Source organism: Capricornis sumatraensis, chromosome 18 (genome assembly GCF_032405125.1).
Source record: "Capricornis sumatraensis isolate serow.1 chromosome 18, serow.2, whole genome shotgun sequence".
Lineage (NCBI taxonomy): Eukaryota > Metazoa > Chordata > Mammalia > Artiodactyla > Bovidae > Capricornis > Capricornis sumatraensis.
Window position 1 is genome coordinate 75254412 of NC_091086.1, and position 23088 is coordinate 75277499.

Consider the following 23088-nt stretch of genomic DNA (forward strand, 5'->3'; position numbering starts at 1 on the left):
AAATAGTCACCGTCACAATCAGCCCCCTCCATCTTGGCAGGAGACTCTCCGAAGTTGCACACTCCTCTCCTCCCCAGCGTCGCGGGCCAGATCACTCGATGTCAGCGGTGTTATCAGGGCGCTCATCTGTGTTCTGTCTTTATTAGGAGATGCAGACAGTGGACCCAAGCAAACTGACACAGGATACAGAGAGGGTGTCAACGGGGAGAAGCGTTTAGGGAGAAATAGAATGAGCCGCAGAGGCAAAGCAGGGAGTCTTGCTTCCTGTTGCTTGGGGATGTGCAAGGCTTTTTGCAAAGAGGCCACTGCGAACAGTGGATGATGCCTCCTGGCAAGTCTCTCAGACAAAATGTGGACATGCCCCCAACAAGACTTCTCGTTAGGAAGTCTTCACGCTGTGGGTCTTTCCCTTGAAACATTTCATTCCCTTTTTAATTCTAGCAGTTAACAGCAACTAGAACAAACATTAGTATTAACGAAAATTTTAAAGAAAATAGGTTTAATTTTATTTTGGGGGTGCAGTTTAAAAGTAACTGGAAAAGACTAAGTATTTCTCTATAAGGAGGACATTCGAAGTGGTGTTAGTAGGACACCCAGAGAGAGGAGATGAGGACGGTACCAGTCATTGGTATTGGTGAAGGGTTGAAGGGATTTTTAAGTAGATGCAAATAGAGTCATAAATCTGAAATAAATAAGCAAGCCATGCTCTGGAGAAATGAATGTTAAGCCAAGAGAAAGCAGCATTGACTACAAACCTCAGCTCCAGTCATGTACCAAAAGGTCCTAGAGGCCGTCTGCCACTGAAGGATGCCTGACCTTGGGCACAAGGTCTCCCCTGCAAAAAGGTATAACTACATCCGTCTTTTTGGACTTCCCAAGTGGTATAGTGGTGAAGAACCAGCCTGCCCATGCAGCAGCTGAAAGAGATGTGTGTTCAATCCCTGGATCGGGAAGATCCCCTGGAGGAGGAAATGGCAACCCACTCCAGTATTGTTGCCTGGAAAATTCCAGGGACAGAAGAATCTGGTGGGCTGTAGGCCATTGGCTCGCAAAGAGTCTGACTTGACGAGCACAGCACAGCATAGCAGAAGGTTCTGATGGGGGTGTAATTAAATGCCATAACGCAAGTCAAGCACTGGTGACGTAGTAGGGGCTTGACAGTATCATGCTTACCAAGATGCCCTCGTCGTTTTCCAGGATCCAGGAGAAGAATGGAGTTCTGACTCAAGTCCATTGAGAACCAGGGGATAGAAAAGCAAGGAGGATCCGTGGATGTGTTGGACCAACTCTGAAATGGGTTTAATGCAGGACTGCTTTTGCTTGCTACTCCGAGCACTGACGTGCTCTCGCTCTTTCCCTTTTTGTTAAGTAAATCAGAGCACACCCTGGCTGGTGGCCCATATTTCACAGCCCTAGTAATGCTATTGTCTGTTGGCATCTCCCTGACTCTTCCGGGCAAAAGCACTCTGCTTGCCACCATGTTTTTCTGTCTGCTCAAGAAGTGCATTCACCTTGTCACTAGTGGCTAAGCTCTGCTGTTGGAGAATCTAGCCTTTGAACTGGTACCTGGAATTCTCATTTCATGTTGGCAGCTCTTGCAGGCAACTCAGACCTATGGCTGAAAGTCATCACTGAGCTTCTCAAAGACACTCGTCTGAGTAAAGAAACCGCTAGTGGACTTGGAGAAATCTGGTGGGGCTTGTGTTTGCTCCGGTATACTAAGCTCATCTCTCAGCACCGCCTCCCTGACGCTCTGTCCTTCCCTCCCATACCCTGGCAGGGAAGTGCCAGCTTCTCTGCTCTGTTCATTCCAGCTCGTCTCTAGATCCACTCTTTAAGAAGCCAGATGACAAGTATGTTAAGATTCTTCTTGGAGTCCTGGTCCAGATGCTAAACCCCGAGTGACGAGGGCTTCTCCCGAGTCAGCACACCCTCCTGTCCAGGTTCGCCTTCTGCTCCTCCCTGTCTAACATCTGCAGTGTCCGCTCCTGCATATTCGCCACGTACTGGAAGCAATCTGCAGTTCTTTTCATTGTAACCTCTCTCCTTCTCCGCTCACCTGCGCTGTGACGTGATGTGGTTGTTGGTCTGGAATAAATGAGAGGCAATGTCAAAGGTCAGGCTCCTAGGGAAACGATTTCTGACATGGAGATGCAAAATGAGACAGCTTCCTGGGGAGCACTCTCAGGATGAGGCCAGGTCGAGGGGAGGGGAGCAGACCTGAGCAGAGGGAAGAGCTGTGCTGCAGGACTAATCCAGGAGAGGCTTTGACTGGTCCTGGGGAGCTCGGATGCTGGGATGGTTCTGCCAATTTGTGCCATTTGGGGCAGAGGAGCCTTCGGGCCCCCTCCTGGACCTGGCCTTGTGTGCTGTCTTGGGGAGTGTTCAGAATTCTGTGCTGGGCACCATCTCCCATTTGAGCACAGTTCGTGGAGAGGAAGTCAGCTGAGTCCTCAGCGAGCAGCACCACTGCCCCCGTCCAGGGGAACGTTGGGTTTGAGCCTGTTGAGGGTTTGGGCTGGTGCACCCAGATCCACCGGGTGGCATCTACAGGAGTCCACATTTTGTACCCCATGCGTTCACTTGTGAATTCATCCCACAGGAAGCAGAAGCTCTGAGAGTCTAGCTGGCGGTGCATCCTGGAAAACTTACAAGAGGAAGACGAGAAGGTGGGCCGGAGCCTCCACTGTGGCCAGGGAGCCTCCTCTCTGGCCCCCTGCAGGGGCCATGCTAGAGACCCCTACCCCGTCAGTACCTCCACTGGCCACACACCCTCCTGAGGCCCTGGTGAGGTGCTTCCCCCTCAAAGACAACGGTGGCCAAGAGGGCAGCAGCAAATGAGCCAAGGGGCCACCTTGTGCCAAACCCCTTTTTCAGCATCTGTGGTGTAAGAGCAGCTCTCCTCGCCAGGATGGTGAACCTCCCCTCGTCTGGTGGTCCGGCAACATGAGGACTCTGAAGCGGCAGAAAAGGCAGCCGTGGCATGCTGTTGAATGAATGGCCTCTTGGTTCCCTGGTAGGAGGGTTTGCCCTGGGGAACCACGGCCTCATGACCTACAGAACCTCAAGGTGAGGAGGCGGAGGAGGAGCCCAGACTGCCCCCGCCCGCCGGGACCCTGAGAGCAGCAAGAGAGGGCGCTTCTGACCTCCAGCCTTTGACCCCATCTGCCCAACCTTTGCCTTCTTCATGGGGACCCGCCATGCTCCTGTTAGTGGATGAGGGCTGTGAAACCGGCTCAGCTGGAAAACGGCCACAGCGACTTTGGCTGGTGGAGACCAGCTCCCCAGCCCTCCTTTCTCTCAGCAGGGTGGCGGGGCACAGCCTTGTCGGCCAGCATCCCGGCTCCCGAGGCTGCCGTGGCTCACGTCCAGCCCCATGGCTCACTCTGGGTCAAGCTCCCGGAGGCAGGGACTGAGGTCTGACGCTCACCGGCGGCTCCTCCCCGCACAGAGCTGGGAGCCGCATCCCGCCTGGGCGCTGTCCCAGGACCGTGTTCCCATTTGCTCCACTGTCGCCATCTTGAAAGTCCTAAAATATTTGATGGCGAGGCCATGCATTCTCGTGCTGGACTCTGAGTTGTAACTGGTCCTGGGGACACAAATAAGGGCAAAAGCACCTGCTGGAGGATCATAAGCTTGTGGGTGATGGGAGGAGCCAGAGCCATGGATTAGGATCCCAGGGAGGGTGTGAGAAGGGAGGGCAGGGGCCGGGGGGCCCACGGGGACCAGAGGCGGGGTGGGCAGAGTCTGCAGAGAACTGTGAAGCGAGGGTGGCCACACCACAGGGAGGCCTCGGGGTGAGTGTGTCACAAAGGAGATGGTGGCAGAGGCGTGAGGAGGGGCGGGGCAGCTAGAAAGAAAGGACTGTAATGGACATTTGAGTATAAACTGCAAAGGATTATACTTGACATTTGAGATGGAGAAAGCGCTCCCTGAGGAGGAACCGCTCCAGCTGGGTGGGGGGCTCAGGGCTTTGGGGGACGGGGGGCCAGCCCGCCAAGGAAGAGGGGGTACGGGAGCACTCGGACAGAGGGAGGTTTTCACGCTGGAGGACACTTTAGTGCACTCCGAGCCCGCTGCGCGTGTGTGTGTGTGTGTGTGTGTGTGTGTGCTTGAGCCAGTCTCTTAGGTAATTACGATTTTTTTTACAGTTGCATATTCTCTGAATTGACCACCTTTCCCTGCCCAGAATACTTTAACCTTTTATTTAAAATTGGAGTACAGTTATATAACAGAACATTTTAACAAACCTTCTGACATATCTAAGACTTCTTCCTTACTACCACTCCCCTTCACAAACACCAGCAGTATTTCTTTTTTCTTCCTTAAGGCAGAAACCTTAATGACAAAGCAAAACACAAGCCTTCCAGTCTCAGCGAATGGCTAAATTTATCAATGTTCTCTCAGTTTATGTGAAGTAGGAAGCTGGACCTTAATTGGTGAGTTTTGTTTATTTTTCTTGGTTTATTTGCTTCCATCCAGAAGGGAAATTTATCACAGAACAAAGAATTTATATCTCCAAAGCTTTATGCAGTTGAATATATTTTTTGATTAAAACACTGGGCTTAGAAGTCCACTCTTTTTAGGGTTCAGTTTGAAAGTTACTTTCTGTTTGCATGGTTTGTTTTCTGTTTGAGGCTGTCATGATGAAGATGTCAAGAAAACTTGGCAAGCAGGCAATGAAAGAACACTTTCTTTTTCCTTCTGGAGTCAGAAAGGATGAGCGAGAGGGACGAGGCCACTGTGGGTGGGTTCTAGGTCATAGCCACCCTAAGGAGAACGAACCAGAGTGGACTCCAACAGGTTCGGGCACAACTCTGAGAGTGTATTGTAGGCAGTGTATGGACTAAACATTTCCCCATAATAATAGCTCCTTTATCCAGAGATACTGACTGTCAGCACACACATTGTTATCGCATGTGACTCAGATACACACAAACAATGGATTTGGAGGTCTACCTTCAACCTTTGGCATTGAACTGTGTTGTGAACTTCTTTTTTTTTTTAATCTCAGAGTTATGGTTTCAGAAAACCGCTTTCTGTTTCTGGAGGAGTAAGGCATTTAGTCTCAGCCTTGTGAAATATTGATAAGGTTCTGATTTGCAATGATTTTCTGTCTTTGCCGATTTTCTCAGCCTGTAGTCAGTTCGCATTTCCCTGTGATTTGCACACATCCAGAGTCAGAGGAAATTAGGCCAGAGCTACTTCAGTAGTGCCCACAGTGACAGTGATGTCCCCAGATATAGGAACTTGCCATTCCATCGCAGCTTTATTTGGTCCACCATAAATATTTCATTCAGCCCTAAACGAGTCAGCTACTCAATCCACAGCGATGATGTATATACGGTAGGATTGTCTGCGGTTCATTTAAAGCATACTAACTTTTAAATTGTCCTGTTTAAACTGCTTTAGTTACTTCAGATGGTCTTTTTTTTTTTTCCAATAAAAAAGATGTATTTTGCTTTGTTTCACGAATTAAATATTTGTTGAAACCTTATGAAATCACCAATATTTGACCCTTTTGACATACAAAAAGGCAATTTCTTATAGTTCCCCCAAATAATATTTTTTATCTGATGCTAGTATACAAGTGATAATAAAGAATTTATAATAGAGCATACAGTTTTAATGGAGCAAACAATAGTTACTGGAATTGCTTTAATTAGGATCTTTTGTTTTAATGAAATTTTTATGCATTTGATGTTGAAAGTGTATTTTTTTAATAGAGAAAGACTATAGAAAATAGCAAGCCACAGGAAAGACTTTTCCACTTTTGTGTTTTGAATCTTAATTTATGTTGGAACATAGTTAACTAACAATGGGGTGTTAATTTCAAGTGTGCAGCAAAGCGATCCAGTTCATGCACATACACACGTCCAGTCTTTTCTAATTATCTCCCCATTTCAGTTATTACAGGATCTTGAGCAGAGTTCCCTGTGCTGCGTGGCTGTTCCTTGTTGGTTATCCATTCTAAATACAGCAGTGTGTACATGTGCACCACAAACTCCCGATCGGTCCCACTCTCCACCGTTCCCGCCCTGTAACCTTAAATTCTCGAAGTCTGTGATTCCATTCCTGTTTTGTAAATAAGCTCATTTCTACTCTTAAAGACCACAGAATTCTATGGCTGAAAGAATAGTTACATGACTTCCAATATCAAAAGAGGCTGAAATTCCAACTGAAGTAAATTTCTTGCATTAAATCAAATGTGTTAATCTGTGTGAAGTTTTTGGTTGTCTAGTGACTTGTTTTGGAAACGTCACAAAAATAGTAATACAAATGTTTATACTTCCAATAATTGCAACCAACAGCCTTTAAGCACAGAATCAGATGCATGCCAGATGTCATAAGTATTCACTCATTATGCAGCAGAATTTGGGCAGCAAATAATATTATTATCACCATTTTACAGCTGAAAACAGTACGGCATGTCAAGGTTAGGAAAGTTGCCGAAATCACAGCTGTGTCTCACGGCAGACTTTGGGATTTAACTCTGTGTGTGTGTGTGTGTGTGTGTGTATTTAACTCTAAGTATTTCAAAGTGGTGTTTATTTTGCTATAATATGTGGAGAAGGCTCTAACCTGTGTCACATTTGCAAATTCCCAAGGTGATTGTAACACAGAGAAACAGCAAATGGCCTAAGGGAAAATACTGTAGGAAGGAGGCAAAGGAAGGGGGCCTTGAGAAGAATATCCTTGCCTGGGATGTTCGCATACAGAAGAGACAGGAGGGATCACTCCAGCACAGGGGTTAGCTCAAGCCCTCTCATTTTCCCCTTCCTGGAAGGGGGTCAGGCCATCGACCCAGAAGGCAGAGAGAGGGGCGCCCCTTGTCCCTGAGTAAACCCCTGCGTTGACCCTCGCTGGCGGGGGACAGAGCTCATCGTGAGACCTTCACAAGAGCACACCAGTGACCTGGGATGATCACACTCGATCTCATTGCATGAGACCTCGATCTCATTGCATCGCAGATGGGTGTTGGATCAGCAGAGCAAAGGAATCACATGAATTGATGTGAGAAGAAAGAGCCCAGTGGGCATGATGGACAGACCTGGCCACTGGGTCTCCCAGGAGCAGCCATGAACGGGGACGTGGTCCATCTGGATAGCACGTCCCTGTGGCTCCCTCCCCCAGGAGACACATGCGTCTGAACTCCCTAACAAGCACATCAGTTCTCCTGTCTCTTTGACACGTGGTCATGGTTAATCCCTGCCAGAAGCTCAGCCCTCAGGTTGCCCCCTCTTCTCTCTCCTCCTGTGCATGTCATCCTGCAGCGACCCTCCCTGTACAACCCACGCCGCAGCCACACAGCCCTTCCCGTGAAGAGGGATGGAAGGAGGGAGGCCCCAAATGCAGAGTGAGGTGGGAACCGCTCAAATCTAGTGTTCCTCGGACCGTGGCCTCAGCCAGGACTGCACACAAGCTGATATGCAAGTCCATGAGAGAAGCAACCAGAACCATCTGGAGGAAGACTGCACCATTTCTTGCAGAGCAGTCTCAGAGGCAGAGTAGGGACCGCAGTGGCATCATATCAGCACTGAAGTCGCAGGGTGGTCCTCTGTGGTGGCCTGGTGCTTCTCTAGAGAAGAGGCGCTAGGAGTTTCTAAACACGGTGCTCAGTCGCTCAGCCATGTCTGACTATTTGCCACCCCATGGACTGTAGCCCGCCAGGCCCCTCTGTCCATGGGATTCTCCAGGCAAGAATACCGGAGTGGATTGCCATTTCCTCCTCCAGGGGATCTTCCCGACCCAGGGACTGAACCCACATCTCTTGCCTCTCCTGCATTGGCAGGCGGGTTCTTCAGCAGTTGCATTGCTCTGTGTATTGATTCTACTTTTGTTGTCTCTTTTAAACCTTGTCACAGATGTCACCCTGGGGTACGTTAATGTGCACAGAAAGTCGCAACCCTGCCTGGATCTCAGACTCCCTGAAGATAGGTTATTCAACTTGATTTGGACCTCTGACCTTTAATGTTTTATAGATAAATTGACCTGAATTTCAACCGTAGCAAAGTCTAAAGCCTAACATTCTATAAGAGGAAATGGCAACCCACACCAGTATTCTTGCCTGAAAAAATCCCATGGGCAGAGAGGCCTGGCAGATTACAGTCCGAAAGGTCGCAAAGAGTTGGACACGACTGAGTCACTGAGAGAGAGAGAGAGAGAGAGAGAGAAAGTTCAGTATTATAACTTAGTTATAGTTCAGTTTGCCAAAGTGACAGGCCAAGCAGTCAATCACATGCTGATCTAATAGAGAGGTGATCAGATTTCAAAGATGACACTTCTGGTTGTTGGGATGGGTTTAACAGCCTGGAAGATATGAAAGACAGTGACCAATGGTTTCCTTGTTTTGTGGGCGTTTAAACCACATGGTGTAAGAGCAGATACCGTCTTAACTGCACATCATCTGCGCAAAATCTGCTCTAGGTCTGCAGCCATCAGTTCAGGTGGCAGGTTCCAATATTTCACAGGAGGGCCGTGTACTTCCGCAACAGCTGCTTGCCTCTGGGTGCTTACCTGCTTTGTTTCCAGGGCCACGCTGCAATAGCTCGCCTGCGCTCCATCAATATTCAGGTTCGCGCTCTAAAATGAAACTATAAATTTCAATTTGGAGAAAATAAGCCCTCATTTGGGTTCATAAGTTTTGAATAACACATAACCGTTGGCTACCTCCAGTCTGCATTTCCAGAGTTATTTTATGCATTTGACGATAGATGTCCCCCCTCAGCTCGGGAGGAGGGTGAATACATGAGGAATGGGAGGCTGGAAACGTAGGAATGTATCAGGGCTGTCAGACGGAGACGTAAATGACTTCGGAAGACAGCTGAGACATCTGCGTAGCTCCATTGTCTGCAGGTTTTGAAGTTTCAGAATCCCATCTGCAAAACCCCTTCAAAATATTGTCTCCACATTTTGAGGGGCTGAGAAACAAAGCAGAGCCCAAGTTTGAAAATGTGTCATGAAAATAACTCGGTGCCAAGTCCAAAGCCTAGGGAAAGCCATGGAGAAGGATGTTGGATGCCCAGAAGGGCGCCCAGGCTGGGATGCCCACTGTCGTTCCAGCAGCATCTATGCCATCCGCCAGGTTCCTTTGCACAAAGCTCATTAAATTATTCTTCTGCCCCGGCAATGGCAGGAACACTTATCCAGTGGATTTGTGTTAGGCCTTCTTATCAGGCTTGATCGTGGGTTTGTTTCCCATACCTTTCAATCCTTCACTATCCTATAAAATGCAGAAAATTTAATTTAAAAGAATCGTATATAATCTTGAAGAAGCTATCATTCAGAACTAAGTCACAGTAAGCACACTTATGCAATGCTTCCATTCCTCTCAAAATAGCCACCCTAAAAGGCAGAGGGGGTAAACCATATTTTAAAAGCAAATCAGGAGATTTGTATATGTGTATGTACGGTTTACGGTAGAGTGATTTGGGGTGGACGATCTCTGTGTTTTATATGGCACATTTCTCACTATCATGAATATTTGCACTGCAATCACCTTTGTAAAATATCAGTCAGTGGGTTAAAGATGTTGTTGCTTTACAGCTACATGCATGTCATATTTGGAAGCGAGACAGACATGAGGTTAAAGCAGAGAAGAAGCCTCACCATGGAAATTTGAGGACTCTTGCTAAGCACCAGCCAGAGGCATTTACTTAATTCATCAGCAAGTGAAATTTCAGACAAGTGGAGTATTGGCCTATCCTAAAGGAAATCAGTCCTGAATATTCATTGGAAGGACTGTTGTTGAAGCTGAAACTCCAATAATTTGGCCACCTGATGTGAAGAACTGACTCATTGGAAAAGACCCTGATGCTGGGAAAGATTGAAGGCAGGAGGAGAAGGTGACGACAGAGGATGAGATGAGTGGAGGGCATCACTGACTCAAGGGACATGAGTCTGGGTAAACTCCAGCAGTTGGTGATGGACAGGGAAGCCTGGCATGCCACAGTCCATGGGGTTGCAGAGAGTCAGACATGACTGAGCGACTGAACTGAGCTGAATTGACAAAATATTTAGACACCCAAGGACCACGCATTATTGAGGAAAAGAGTAATCTATTTTTAAACCGCGGTAAAACTAGAGAGAAGAGGTGTTGTGAAGGGTGGGGGGGCGCCTTCTGTGCAAAATAGCGCGGCGGGCGGAGGGTCTGGGTTTGCTCCTCTGTGCCCCCCACTCCCCGCTCCAGCTCACCTTCCTCCGACAGGATACCGGGCCCTGTGCCCACATCCCTCCTCCACCCTCACCTCCATCCACCCTCACCTCCAAGCTGGTCTTCATCAAACTTAACAGATTGCGCATTTTTTTGAAGATGCCACAGTCTTACCCAGGGATATTTGGATTTTGAGAGCTGTCAGAATTTTAAGCACAGGCATGATGTTTGGATGACAGGAGTGGAGGAAGGACTCTCTGATCCCTGGCAAGTCTGGCGACTGGAGCTCGGAGCTTCCTCCACCACCGCCAGGGACGGCATGCCTGCCAGCCATGATTCTCGCCTTGGTTTTTCGACTTCTGCCACCAAGGCCAAGTGGCAATCTCACATCAGGATCTCTATGTAAGTTATTTTTGCCACTCAGTTTCCTGGTTTTAAGTTTCTCTCTTCTTCACTCCCATGTCCCTGGGATCTAAATTGTGCCAAACCAGGAACGAGTACATCAGGGGATGTCCTGTAAACCCCTCACTTTGCAGAAGAAGACACAAAGAGGCCGCAGAGTCAGGGGGCTTCTCCAGTCTCCCCTGGGGCCTATGCCTGCAGAGCAGCACGTTGGCCAGGCCTCTCAGTGTGATGAGACCTCCCCTCATCGGCTTTGGCTCTGGCAGGCCGCCAGTCCAGGCACAAAGTTGAAGGGGCTGAACCCTGCAGACCTTATCAGTGTCTTTGTTCTTCCTGAATCAAGAAGATCCCTTGGAGAAGGAAATGGTAATCCACTCCGATATTCTTGCCTGAATTATCCCATGGACAGAGGAGCCTGGCAACTTTTAGGTTGTACATCTTTTTTTAGTCAACATTACATCCTTGATCTTTCATAAAGACCCTGGCTCTGATTCATACCATTCTAAGCTGTTTCACAAAGACACAGCTGAATGTTTAAAGATGAACCCAAGTTTCATGCAGATATATTTAGTAATATTGAGAGATCCTCATTTCCTTCAAAGGCGTGACAGAGTATTTGCAAAAAAATTAAAAAGACACATATAACAAGATCTTGAAGTGGAAATTTTAAAATGTCTGTAAGATACAGAAAGGGACAGAAAATTAGTATCAGAAATATCTGTTGTCATTTAATTGCAGAAAATTAGCATCACAAATACGTGTTGTGATTTAATTGCAGTGCGTTTAAGTCTACGTTTCTCTGGGAATGAAGTCAAAGAAGCAAGGATAAGCTGCGATTGCCCATTGTCTGATGGGAGGGGGCGCACCTGCTCATCAGGGAGGTTTTTTTGTCCAATCTAAGGCCATGTGCCCGTCACACAGTGAGGCCAAGCAAGTCAAAACTTTGGGTTTTGGAGCAGAGAAAGGTTTGCACCTTTCCCCCTCTTCTGGGAGGTGTAGAGGTTTCCTCTGGGCTGTGTCCCTAAGAATCCAAGTGCACCCCTATCCAGGCCCTTCTGGGGCAGTGAGGAGACCCAGCTCGCGGCCCACTCACCTGCTTCCCTCCAGAGACCAGAGCAGAGTGGAGCTTCGTCTCCATCACGCAACACGACCAACACTTGGCAAAACTACAGTCACACAGCCTCTTGGGGGGCCTTCCTTCCCCCCTTCCTTGCTTTCTGCTGCCTCTGCCCCAACTTTTTAACTAGATGTGTAACTAAAGCTCCGCCTTCCGCAACACACTGTGTGTCTGCTCTTTTTATGAAGATTGTGAAGTCTTGGTCATAGACTGGCAGGCGATCCTGAGCACAGCTGTGCTATGAAGAGCAATTAAGGCAAGCTTAAATTCCAGCTCTTTATGCAACCTCCTGCAAAAAGAACTTCCTCTCTGTCATGGGGCCCAGAAATGCCCTGGGCAGACCCCCAAGGCAGTCCTCTATTTCAGGGACCAGGTATATCAAGGCTGCTGAGGTGCCTTTGGGCACAGCAGACATGAGGCGAAACCCCGAAAAATAGGTCAAGTGGATTGTCCCGAGGCAGTGGCAACCTTTATGTTTCCGGGCTCCTGCGATGCGATTCAATAGGTTGAAATTGGACCTGACACAATTTTTCAACCCACGATGATTGGGTCTTGATTCTACAGAAAAGGCCAATGCTGTGTGAGAGATTTCTGGACCCATGGGGCCCATCGGGGTGCCATCCAGCAGAGCAGTGGTGGGCAGGCTAGGCAGCCACTAGGCTGCAGGGTGCTGGTTTCACACCCTGTGATGGTTATCCTACTCCTTTCAATCCCCTCCAGCTTGGCATCTGACTCAACCTCGAGCAGGCCGTGAGTGTGGCACTGAGCCTGCGTCTTTCACGTGCATGGGTTCAGCAAGTGAACTTGGCCTACAAATTTTCCCCGGGCATGCACTGACTACACAGCCTGACCCAGCCATGCCCATCCAGCCCAGGGACAGGCGGGCACGTAGCAGTCTTGTATAAACTCACAGATTTTTAATCAACGCACTCTACCCATTGTCCTCTGTTTCTGATATAACAGTTAGATGCGGAACAGAGATGAATCCCCCCAGGTAGGTTGGTTGTTGTTTGATTGCTGTCTGTCTGATTCTTTTGTGACCCCACGGACTGTAGCCCACCAGGCTCCTCCTCCCGTGGGACTTCCCAAGCAAGAATACTGAAATGGGCTGCCGTTGCCTCCTCCAGGGGGTCTCCACTACCCAGGGATCCAACCTGGGTCTCTTGCATCTCCTGCATTGCATTGGCAGGAGGTGGTCTAGTGCCTACAAGACGAGACAATGGGTTTGAATGGTCTTGGACTCCAAGCTGGCCCAGTGCTCCATTTTTTTTCTTTTTCTGTTTATTTTATTGTGCTGGAGGTCTGAGGCTGACTGCTGTGGTCTCCTGATGGAGCTCTGGGGGTCACGGCCCTCCAGGAGCTCACAGTTCAGAGGGAAAAAAAAATGTAGTCACCACAGTGAAATATCTGGTTACTAGGGAGAATGTCTGACCCTGCTCCAGGGAGAATGTCTCACCCTGCTCCAGGGAAAGTCCACCCCACCCCACCTATGCCCTTGGTGCCGTCCTCCTGCCCTTCTGAGTCATCCCCCTGACTCTGGCTCAGTTTCCATCTTCCTGATGACACCCCACTCTCTGCACAGCCTCTGCCACCTTGGGAGAGAACCATCCATTTCCTGACATCAAAGGTGACCATCAGCGTTCACCCTCACTCTTCACTAAGCCAGCTGTGCAGAACAGCCCCTGGGCATGGACGCTAGGCCTCCCACAGTGCTTCCCCTCCTCACCGTCCAGCTCTGGCTTTGGAAATGGACCTAGAAGGCATCTGTATGAAATCTGTATGCAGGTCAGGAAGCAACAGTTAGAACTGGACATGGAACAACAGACTGGTTCCAAATAGGAAAAAGGGTACATCAAGGCTGTATACTGTCACCCTGCTTATTTAACTTCTATGCAGAGTACATCATGAGAAACACCGGGCTGGATGAAGCACAAGCTGAAATCAAGACTGCTGGGAGAAATATCAATAACCTCAGATATGCAGATGACACCACTCTTACGTCAGAAAGTGAAGAAATGAAGAGCCTCTTGATGAAACTGAAAGACAAGAGTGAAAAAGTTGACTTAAAATTCAACATTCAGAAAACTAATATCATGGTATCCATTCCCATCGCTTCATGGGAAATAGATGGGAAAACAGTGGAAACAGTGACAAACTTTACTTGGGAGGGGGGGACTCCAAAATCACTGCAGCCATGAAATTAAAAGATACTTACTCCTTGGAAGAAAAATCATGATCGACCTAGACAGCATATTAAAGAACAGAGACATTACTTTGCCAACAAAGGTCTGTCTGGTCAAAGCTATGGTTTTTCCAGTAGTCATGTATGGATGTGAGACTTGGACTATGAAGAAAGCTGAGCGCTGAAGAATTAATGTTTTTGAACTGTGGTGCTGGAGAAGACTCTGGAGAGTCCCTTGGACAGCAAGGAGATTCAGCGAGTCCATCCTAAAGCAAATCAGTCCTGAATATTCATTGGAAAGACTGATGTTGAAGGTGAAACTCCAATACTTTGGCCACCTGATGCAAAGAACTTATTCATTTGAAAAGACCCCGATGCTGGGAAAGATTGAAGGCGAGAGGAGGAGGGAATGACAGAGGATGAGATGGTTGGATGGCATCACTGACTCGATGGACATGAGTTTGAGTAAACTCTGGGAGTTGGTGATGGACAGGGAGGCCTGGCATGCTGCAGTCCATGGGGTTGCAAAGGGTTGGACACAACTGAGCGACTGAACTGAACTGAACTAACAGGCATCGCTGACCTTTGGCTACGGTTCCCAGTGAAGCGTGTTCGCCAAGGGTGTTTTCCTCCTGCTTGCCACAGTAGTTTATGTTGGGGTGGGACACTCCTCCCCACCTGACCCCGGTGGGACAGCCCCTCCTCTCCTGCCCTTTCAGGCCTCTCCTGACTCTGGGGCACCTTGCTCTGTCCCTGAGGCAACCCTCCCTTCCATCAGAATCAATTCTGATTGTCACTCTCTTCTTCTTGGGGGTCTCGTCCTCTCCTGCCTCTGGCCACGCCATGAACATGAGAAGTGGACACAGGATTCTCTTCTCCACTACCAGAGGTGCTCTAGTGCCCACAAGACAACATGATGCATTTGCATGGCCTTAGACTGCAAGCTGGCCCAGGACTTCACGTTGTTTTCCCTTCATTTTATTGTGCTTGAGTCCAAGGCTGACTGCCATCATCTCCTGATGGGGCTCTGGGGGAAGGACCTCCAGTGACCAGCTCTTCTCCCAAACCACAGGCATGAATGTCCGGATGCCTGATGGATGCTGAGAGTCACACAACCTCAAATGAATTGCGTCTAAAGCCCCCCACTCCGCCCCACAATCTCTCGTCCCCCAACTCTGCCCTTCTCTTGGTTCTTCCTTTTCTATTAACAATGCTTCATTCTTCACTCGGCTGAAACCAGCATCCTGAAGTCACCTCTGATCCTGCTCCTTTCTTCCTTCCTGCATCTGGTGAGTTGCCAGGCCCGCCTGCTGGCAGAAGAGTCTCCATATCCCTCTTGCCCTCACCAAGCTGCTGAAGGACCCTGGGTCAGGGCTGCACCAGGAAAGGTCTCCTGATGCGTCGGGCTCCATGCAGGTCCTGGCTCCTCTCTCGTCAGTCCTGCCTCTCAGTGCTGCGGTAAACACTGCCCGTTCCTTAGGCAAACAGAGCCAGGGGCCTGAAGAACGCGTGAGAGGCGTTGGCAGGCTAAACAAGATGCATTACCGCAAACACGGGAAGACTAAGGGGGTGGCGCCACACTGGAACTTGGAGCCTCCCCTGCTCAGCAATGGCATCCAGTTCCCATGTGACAGAAATGCCTAAGAAAATGAAACCTAAGACCTCAGTTGGTTTATCAACATTTCATTCCATGTCAAACTAGGGAGAAGAAGTGGCCATTCAAACCTGAGAGGGCTCCAGCCAGAAGTGAGCAATCTGAATTCTGGCTTGATTCTGCGTACACATTCAGTGAGCACCATGCTGGTCACATCATGAAAGCCGCCCCCTCCCTGGGCCAGTCTTTCCCCGCTTTGGTCTAGCGTCTCAGCAGGGGAGGAAGCCTGGACTGCACACCCCTCTTCCTGAGAATCGATCCAGTGCCTCCTCCTCTTCACTCTGTGCCCACTTATCCAGCCTGGAGGGGCTTCCCTGGTGGCTCACTGGTAAAGAACCTGCCTGTAACACAGGAGATGTGTGTTCCATCCCTGGGTGGGGAAGGTCTCCTGGAGGAGGGAATGGCCACCCACTCCAGTATTCTTGCCTGGGAAATCCCATGGACAGAGGAGCCCAGTGGGCTACAGTCTGTGGGGTCACAAAGAGTCAGACGCGACTGAGCGACTAACACCGTCACTTCACTGTCATGCGGACTGCACAGTCGGCACTGGGCAGAGGAAGGAATGGGTTGGGTGGGCGCCACGGATGGGCCAGAGACCAACCCAGGCCTCCCTCCTTAATGACCTGAAAATATTAGTTTCAAGCTCATTCTTTTTTTCTCATCAACCATGAACCAAAGTAAAAATGTACTTTCTATCTAAACTAAAATAGTCCACTTTGTTACTGAAGTTATAAAAATAGGCCAGCGAATGCAGACCCTTGATTGTCAACAGCATGGTGGGTGGCTTCGTCGCTCAGCTTCGTGTCTGACTCTTTGTGACCCCATGGACTGTAGCCCACCAGACTCCCCTATCCATGGAAATCTCCAGGCAAGAATCCTGCAGTGGGTTGCCATTTCCTTCTCCAGGGGATCTTCCTGACTCAGGGATCGAACCTGCGTCTCCTATATCACAAGCAGATTTTTTTTGCCGCTGAGCCACCAGGGTCACACCCCCACCATGATTTTTCACTCCAAACACCCCGTCTTCAGTGGGACCAGGCGCAGCGATAGTGATTGTAGAGCGTGGAGCCAGGAACCATGCTTTACACGCTGGGAATGATGCCGCAGCTTGCCCCCTTTCCTGTCGGACGGTGGTCAGTTTCGTAATTAGTGGTCCACACGCCTGGATATCACAAGGGCAGAAAGAAAGGCTCCATTGTAGGAGAATCTGTTAGGGTGTCCGCATGGGAAAGTGCCAGAGGCAGAGCCTTCTGGGACTCTCTTATAGACTGTTTTGTAAATAAATCAGACTTTTTAATTGCTCTGCGAGAAGGATCTTTCTTTGAGCACAAGGTGACTGCGGCTGAATGCCCAGGACATGTGTTTGGTCTGGCAGAGGGCTCTGGGTTCTTGTACTCAGTATCCACCGCGACCCCGCGGATTCCACGTACATGGTAACAATTAACAGCACACAATAGCGCAACCGTGTTCGCGGGGACAGAGGCAGGTTGGCTGCTTCCCATAACAGCCTCCCGGGCGGGCGGAACAAAGGGCCCAGGCCCATCTGTGCAGGCCTCTGAACGCCGGCTGTTCCAGGGCTCTCGTCCTCCTCCTCACCCAGGAAGCCGGCGCAGCGCACGGGCAGCCCCGGGCATTAGTATGGTAATGAATTCTGGGCGAGCAGACAGGCCTGACAAAGACAAGGGTTTCCGGGTAGCAACTGAGCAGGTGGAAGACCCAGAGCTGCGCGACTCCTTGCAGAGAGAGGGACCTGCCTTGCCTGAGCCTTTCCTTCCAGGGGTGAGCAATATGCAGGAAGCCCTGTGTTCCACGCAGATCGTGGCAAATTCCAGAGTCTTATCCCACATCTGGGGCTTTTTAGTGGCTCAGCTGGTAAAGAATCTGCCTGCTATGCAAGAGACCTCGGTTCGATTCCCAGGTCAGGACGATCCCCTGGAAAAGGGATAGGCTACCCATTCCAGTATTCTTAGGCTTCCCTAGTGGCTTAGACAGTAAGAATTGCCTACAATGAGAGAGACCTGGGTTCGATCCCTGGGTTGAGAAGATCCCTTGGAGGAGGGCATGGCAATCCACTCCAGTGCTCCTGCCTGGAGAGTCCCATGGACAGAGGAGCCCGGCAGATACAGACCATGGGGTCACAAAGAGTCAGACACGACTGAGAGGTTAAGCACAGCACAGCACAGCTCACGTCTGTGCACACGGTCTCTGCAGCTCGCTCAGTCCCCAGGTTCCCTGTGTGGGCCCAGGACTTTGCAGCAGACAGTTGGGTAGTCTCAGCTGCCCGTTCTCATCTCTGTCAAAGGGGGAACAGGGGAAGTGCCCACAGTGGGCCCTCTAGGACATGGTTCAGCAAGGCCAGTGCCCTGAAGATAAAGACTCTTCTTCTGGGTGAAGAGCTGTGCTTCTGACTACAGTCCTTGGATGGATTATCTACCAGCCCCTTAAAAGAGCCTGAAGCTTGGGAGAGGGAGGGGCAAGGCTGAGAGCTTCCCCCAAATGCAGAACAGGGGGGCCAGGGGTCACACTCTGCAGCTGGCCTCCGGGATGGAGCTGGCAGGGGACCAGTCCCAGAATCAATCGGACACGCCTCGACCTCCTCGCAGCGTCTTTTATATTTAAGAATTGAAATAAGCCTCAGGGAAACTGCAGAGTTTAAAACATCAGCCACGTCAATAACACACTAACATCAACAACAAAACATGCCTTTGACGCAAGGAGAGGGGAGGGAGTCTCGCCCGCGTCACGTCGAGTCCCCGAACGCGGTGGCACCAGTCCCCGGCAGTTAACAACTATTATATAAACACGATGGAATGTGCCCGGTGCTCCGGCTGATGGAAAAAGCACAGTCATGGGCCACCGGGGGCCGCCCAATGCCCGCGCAGCTCTCCAGCTGCGATCCAAGTGGGTTTCAATAAAACCTCAGCGCTCTTAACAAGGAGTTTGATGGAGTGTTAACAACCTTGAGCTTCAGGTCGAGCTGTTAACCAACAGAGTCGTCATTAACTGCTGGTAACGACTGCCTTGCCAAGGATTATGGCTTCATTATGACCTTGATAGCCAGGGTCCAGCCTCCTGACTCGGGGAAGTGTTCCCCATAGCGTGTTTCCCTACAGCCTTCACTTCTCACGAGCATCTTTGCCAGTGGGGAGGATGAAAGAGGTCGGAGGGCTGCCCCCGGCAAGGGGCTTCAGGAGCCGTTGCTCATACAACCCGGGAGGCTTCCAGGCTCCAGAGGCCAGGGATCTTAGCAGATGGCAATCCCGGCAGGTCTGCTGGAGGCCAGTGCTTTCTTAGGGACTATGGATTTATCAGAAACAAGAAACATGCTGCTCCGTGGGGGCAAGTCTGCCTCCCAACCGGCTGCTGTGACTTGGGGTTCAGGCAATGAGCCCACCACCACCCACACATCCCTACGTGTGGGTGACGATCACAGGTGGAGAATTTCAGGGGGTGTGAGGCGCCCATCCTGCTCAGAGTCTGGTACTGTGCGGGCAGGGGGAGTTCAGGTCACCGTAAACAGAGGCATGGATCCACCTGGACCGTCGTACCTGGACCACTCCTGGACTCACAGCTGTGATTTTCCCCAGAAATGAAGCTGCAACTTGTATTTCCTTTTGGAAATTGAAAGTAATTCCTTTTTCTCAATTTTGACTCTTTTAATTTCTTCTAATCACTTAACGGGGCTTCCCTGGTGGAAGTAAAGAACCTTTACTCAGCAGTAAAGGACCTGCCTGCCAATGAAGGAGACGCAGGTTTGATCCCTGCGTCAGAAGATCCCCCAGAGACAGAAATGACAACCCTTTCAGCGTTCTTGCCTGGGAAACCACGTGGACAGCGGAGCCTGACGGGCTATGGTACACGGGGTCACAAAACGGTAGAACCCGACTTAGGGACTAAACAACGGCAACAATCGCTTGACCACTAAATGCCTCCAGGGAGATGCGTTTGGGCAGCTTTAAAGTTTAGGAAGCTTTTGTTTAATATTTTCAGCAATCATGTATCTTACAAAATAAGGGCTTTTACCATACATTCTTTATCTGACACGTGGGCGAGGGGTTGCATGTGTTTCTGGGGTATTATAATTTAATTCAAACCAGTTCCTCTCTCTTACTAACCTCACGTTTTACAATGCACATAACAGGCTTATCTCATAAGAGTTACTTTAGAAATAATTGCTAAATGACATGTGTGTATTTCTGCCTGTGTTTGTTTACTAAAATTTCAGATCGAGAATGGGAATTTCTAAAATATATAAGCCCCAGTGTTCACAGCAGCATTACTCACAACAGCCAAGATACAGAACCAGCCAAAGTGTCCATCTATAGATAAACGGCTAAAGAAGGTGTGGTATGCCTTCAGTGGCATCGCGGTATACATACAATGGAATAGTGCTCAGCCGGTAAAAGGGCAACACTTTGCCATTCATGGCGACATAGGTGGCCACCAAGGGCATTATGCTAAGTGAAATAAGTCAGAGAGAGAAAGATAAATACCGTATGAGACCGCTTACATGTGGAATTTGAAAAATACAGTAAACTAGTGAATATAACAGAAAAAGAAGCAAGCTCAGAGAGACAGAGAACAGACTAGTGGTTGCCAGTGGGGAGATGGGAGAGCAATACGGCGCGGACGCGAGAGCTGGGCCATAAAGAGGGCTGAGTGCCAAAGAATTGATGCCTTTGAACTGTGGTGTAGAAGACTCTTGAGAGTCCCTTGGACTGCAAGGAGATCAAACCAGTCCATCTAAAAGGAAATCAACACTGAATATTCATTGGAAGAACTGATGCTGAAGTTCCAATCCTTTGCCACCTGATGCAAAGAGCTGACTCAGTGGAAAAGACTCTGATGCTGGGAAAGATTGAGGGCAGGAGCAGAAGGGGGCGACAGAAGATGAGATGGTTGGATGGCATCACTGACTCAATGGACATGAGTTTAAGCAAGCTCTGGGAGATAGTGATGGACAGGGAGGCCTGGCATGAGGCAGTCCTTGGGGTCACAAGGAGTCAGACATGACTGAGCCACTGAATAACAATTAAGAGGTACAAAGTGTTATGCATAAAATAAGCCACAGGAAATATGGCCAATATTTTGTAATAACTGCAAATGTGGTGTAACCTTTAAAATGTATATGTAAAAAGTTGAAGGTCAGAAAAAAATGCTTTTTTCTGTTGAGCATTGTGAGTACATAGCCCTCAGCTCATCCCCCAGGGCCATGCTTGTGCCCAGGGATGTGGGTCTGTCACACAGGAATCGCTTCCGGCTGCAGACAGCCCTTTGTGGTCCCCGAAGAGGTCCTTTCCGCCATGAGCTCAGCAAGCCCTGCTGCAGTCTTGAGAGAGGACCGACCTTTTCCATCATCCCAGCACCCTCGCCCATCCAGGCCAGAAGGAGCCAGGGTCCAGGCAGGGAGGGGCGGCGCTGAGCCCCAACCAGGGAGCTCACAGGAACTCAGCAGGCAGGAGGAGGGGGGTGTGAGCTCCAAGGTGACTGACCTCAGCTTCCCCTCTTAAACCTTTGTCAGTCCAGACACAAAACTGAGCTTTAAGAGGAGGGATCCCAAAGGCAGAAGGAAGTGTCCCAAAGGCAGAAGGAAGTGTCCCAAAAGCAGAAGAGGTGCCCCCTCCTCTTGGGCCTCTGTGAGGGGCTTCCCTACTCACCCAGGACTGCCCCATCTAAGGAGTGGGGGACGCCCCCAGCTGACCTCCCCTGAGCCTCCCTGGGCTCTGCCGGGTGTGGATGAGGACCAAAGCCGCAGGCTCCTTGGGGTGTGTCCCATAAGCCCAGGACAGAGAGCTTGCAGGGGCAGGGGTAGAAGACTCCAGAAGCAGAGGGCAGACTTCTCATGCTCGGCCCAGGGGGTCATTGCCGCCCTTGGAGCATCCCTCCCAGGCCCCTGGCTGGGGGGGTGAGACTCTGCCCGTGTGGGAGACAGGAGAGGTGCAGCTGGGGGTCCCACAGGCCCACCGTTGCCCCAGGCAGGAGCTGTGCAGGGACGAGGGGCTGGGCTGGTCTTGCCCACTGTCCGGGGCAGGAGGACTCTCACCCCGGGTCGGCCCTGGAGGCAAAGGGCAGGTGGGGAGCTCCAGACCCAGCTTGGAGGGTCCTTGGGGTCCGGCAGTCAGCCTGCCCTTGAAGCGTCATCCTTGGTTCAGTGGATTCCCGCTCCTAAAAGTGCGCAAGTGGGGCAAGGGAGGCAGAAAGCCCAGCAGGAAGCCTCGAGGCTTTTGGCACAAGTGGCAGAGCCCTGCACCCCCGATGTGTGCACAAGCTCTTTCTCTCGCTTTCCAAACCCGGCCTCCTCCTCTGGTTTGCGAATATGAAAAGCATGACTGACATTTTTTTCCTGTCTCCACCCCATGTTCGCGAGAAGCTACGAACACGAATTTAGGGGAACCATTTTGTGGACACATTTCTCCGAGCCAGAATTAAATGAAAGCAATATTAAAAATGCCTTTGAACATGTTCCACAAATGTGAAAGAATATTTATAAACCGTGCTTGGGAACACACATCACTCAGCCTCTCCGTGACCAGCACACTGGGTTCGGCAGGGAGGATGGGGCCTCAGAGACCAGTTCCTCCCTCCCGGCTGGACCACCTCCATCACTGCTGCCCTGGCTGCCCACGAGGTGCCCAGAGAGGCGGCGCCCAGACTCATGGAAAGGACTCCAGCCAAACTGGGTTTTGGACACTAAGGGTGACGTGTATATGCGGTGTACTCAGCTTCTGACTCTTAATGAAATGGAGGAATATTGAAGCTGAGTAAATGTGCCACAAACTCCCCGAAGGTAAATCTGAATCCCTAACTTATTTTCCATCTATCTATCTGCTAATATCTTTCTGTCTTTCTGCTCTCTCGCTTTTCCTAATAACACCGAGCTGGGCACGTGTTCACACCAGTGCATCGGGCACTTGCAGAAACAGAGTCATACAGACAAGCCAGAGCTGTTTCTCTGCAAATGTGGGGTCATTACCTCAGGCCGCAGAGACACTACGTCCCGGAAAGAAGGACACGGTGCATAGTTTTATATCAAGCTTCGCACAGCCTGTTAGAGCATCCTGGACAGAAGGCAACTATCTAAACGTCTATACTGTCAGTCCCAGCTACACACTCACACACACACCCTCACACACACTCACACTCACACACACTCACACACACATCAACACACATTCACACATACACTAATACACTCGCCCACACACACACACACACACACTCACTCAACTCAGTCACACACACACTCACACTAATACACTCACACACACACCCTCACACTCACACACACACACATCAACACACATACACTAATACACTCACATTCTCACACACACACACACTCACTCACTCAACCCAGTCACACACACCCTCACACACACTCACATTCACACACACTCACACACACATCAACACACATACACTAATACACTCACATTCTCACACACACACACTCACACACACTCACTCAACTCAGTCACACACACTCACACTAATACACTCACACACACACCCTCACACACACTCACATTCACATACACCCACACACATCAACACACATACACTAATATACTCACATTCTC